Source organism: Propithecus coquereli, unplaced genomic scaffold, assembly GCF_000956105.1.
Source record: "Propithecus coquereli isolate 6110/MARCELLA unplaced genomic scaffold, Pcoq_1.0 Scaffold54, whole genome shotgun sequence".
Classification (NCBI taxonomy): domain Eukaryota; kingdom Metazoa; phylum Chordata; class Mammalia; order Primates; family Indriidae; genus Propithecus; species Propithecus coquereli.
The window spans coordinates 6,062,396-6,065,547 of record NW_012151285.1 but is presented as its reverse complement, the minus strand read 5'-3'; the positions used below and the strand labels follow the sequence as shown (position 1 = coordinate 6,065,547).

General features: G+C 36.0%; 1 protein-coding gene across 1 annotated transcript in view; it reads right to left on the bottom strand.

The window, feature by feature from the left end:
• LTN1 (listerin E3 ubiquitin protein ligase 1) overlaps window positions 1–3,152 on the bottom strand; it is an 86,724-nt gene that overhangs the window by 53,355 nt on the left and 30,217 nt on the right. The gene's annotated exons all lie outside the window — the stretch shown is intronic.

Genomic DNA, 3,152 nt, shown 5'->3' with positions numbered 1-3,152 from the left:
AAAAGAACCAAGTACTATTCCTAAACTAAATATATTAATAAATAAATTAAAACTTAAAGCTCAATTCACAATTTAAGAGCAGTCCTATAGTCTGAATGAGTCCCCCTAAAATCCATGTTGAAAATTAATTACCAATGTCATAATATTAAGAAGTGAGAACTTTGAGAGCTGATCGGGTCTTGAGGGCACCACCCTCATGAATGGGATTAGTGCCTTTATAAAAGAGCTTGAGAGAGCACGTTTGCCCCTTCTGCCACATGAGGACACAGCAAGGAGGTGCATCTTTGAAGCAGAGAAAATAAGCCTTCCCCAGGCACTGGCCTGCTGGCACCTTAATCTTGGACTTCTCAGCCTATAGCCCATGAGAAATAAATTTCTATTATTTAAAAATTACCCAGTGTAAGGTACAGTCATCCCTTAGTATCCATGGTAAATTAGTTCCAGGATGCCCCTCATCCCACCACAGGTTCATTCATAATAGAAATACTTAGCAGACTCAGAATAAAAAGGAAATTCTTGAACCTTATGAAATGTACAGCAAGCATCATACTTAACATTAAACTATTTCCATTAAAGTCAGGAACAAGAAAAGGATGTCTGCTATCACCACCTAGAGGACCTTGTCTTAGTCCCTTTTCTGTTGCTTGTAACAGAATATCTGAAACTGGGTAATTCATAGAGAAAGGAATTTATTTCTTAGATTCCCAGAGTCTGGGAAGTCCAAGGTTGAAGTGGTACAGCTGATGAGAGCCATCCCGAGGCAGCACAGGGCACATGGCCAGTGGGCTGAGCATGCCAGCTCAGGTCTCTCTTCTTATAAAGCCACTATTCCCATTCTAACCCATTAACCCATGAGTGGATGAATCCCCTCATGAGGGCAGAGGCCTCCTGATCCAATCACCTCTTAAAAGCCTCACCTTTCAACACTGTCACATTGGGGATTAAGTTTCAACATAAGTTTTGAAGGAGACAAACATTCAAACTGTAGCAGATCTAATCAATACAAAAAACAAGGCAAAAATTGGAAAGGCACCCAAATAACTATCTATAATTGCAGCAATATATCTAGCTAGAAAAAAAGCTAAAGTCAAACTACTAGAACTAATAGGAGTTTGGAAGAGTTGCTGGGTACAAAATTAACGTACCAAGGCATAGCATGCCTATACACCAACAGAAACAGAATAGAAAATGTAATCAAAAAAGAAATAACAACAAAAACCATAAAGACACGTTCACTGTGGAGAATATTACAAACCATTATTCTAGGATGCAAAAGACCTATTAACCAAATGGATTTTGAAAAAGAACATGAAGTTTTCAACACAATATAAAAGAGTAATAATCAAGAGAATATGGTGTTGATATAAGGACAGACATATAGATTAATGGAGCAAAACAGAGTACAAAATAAAAATTCCACATATATGGCAAGTGAATTCTGACAAAGGTGCCAGACTGAGGACAGGATAGTCTTTCAACATCTAGATACCTATATGACAAAAAAAAAAAAAAAAAAAATTAATTTTGACTCTCACCTTCACTCTATACAGAAAAATTAACTCAAAATGCACCACATAGACCTAAACTATAAAACTTCTAAAATAAAATGCGGAAAATCTTCATGAAATCCTGATGCAGGCAAAGATTTCTTAGATATCAAAAACACAAACCATAGAAGAAAAAAATGATAAATTAGACTTCATCAAAATTAAAACATCCACTCTTCAAAAACCATTAACAAAATGAAAAGGCAAGGCACAGGCTAGAAGAAATCATTCATGATACTTTGACAAAATACTTCTATTCAGAAAAAATACATGATACTTATAACTCAAAAATAAAAACCAAAATGCAATTTAAAAATGGACAAAAAAAATATAAAAGCCTGATAAATCAATCCTCCTAAAAGAACAACTATAGGTTCCGTGGACAAAACAAAAACAAAACTACTATCTGAGGGCTCTGGAGATTGAAATATAGAAACAATTTAGAGGAGAATTAAACTAGAAGTAAGTGATCCATATAGACTGAGCTCCCAATTTTTGCAGCCTTGCCTGAAGATGGCTGCAGTCACCACCACAAAGGCATAGGGCCAGCTACAACTCCAATGGAAAGATTGACATCTTTCTAGTCAGAGGAACTAGAAGAACCAGGAAAAGAAGCCCAGGATAACCAGGGTTACAGGAGAGTAAGGAAGAACTCTAAAAAGGAGAGAGACATAGAAGGGAACCCCCAGATTCTGTGTTTAAACAGCCTAAATCTACAGCTGATCTCTGACCATCCATGTACAGGATAAACTGAAAGCAGCCTAAAGCTAACACTTATAAGAACTGAACTGAGAGCTAAGCCATTGTCCACCACAAGCATGAGAGTTTGGTAGTCTAACCAAGTTAACTGCCTATGAACACAAAAACATCAACATCCTTTGGATCAATATAAAAGAATCCAGTCTCCAAAACATAACATTCACAATGTTGTGTATACACTGAAATTACTCAACCAAGAGCCAGGAAAATGTGATCTCATTTCAAGGAATAAGACAGTTAACTGATGTCAATCCCAAAATGACCCAGATATTATCACATATGGACTTTAAAACAGCTACTGTAACTGTACTCAGTGAGGTAAAGAAAAATATTAATAGGTTAAGGATAAATGGCAAAAAAATAGGCAATCTCATCTAAGAAACAGAAAATACAAAAACTAAGTAGAAGTTCTAGAAATAAAAAATATAACACATAAAAAATGAGCAAAAGATCTGAACAGACAACTCAAAAGATATACAAGTAGCCAATAAACACATTAAAAGATGTTCAACATCATTAGTCATCAGGGAAATGCAAATTAAAACCACAATAAGAAACCTCTACTTCAGAGGTCAGTAAACATTTTCTATAAAGAGCCAAAGAGTAAATATGTTAGGCTTTGCAGGCCATATGGTCTCTGTTGCAACTACCCAGCTCTGCTTTGTAGCAGGAAAGTAGCCATGGACAATACATAAAACTATTTACAATAACAGATGTGCTACATTTGACCCACAAGCCATATTATAGCTTGCAACCCCTGGTCCCATACCCAGAAAATGACTTAAATTAAAGCGACCGACAATACCAAACATGAGGAAATGGAACAAATAAAAATCTCACACGCTG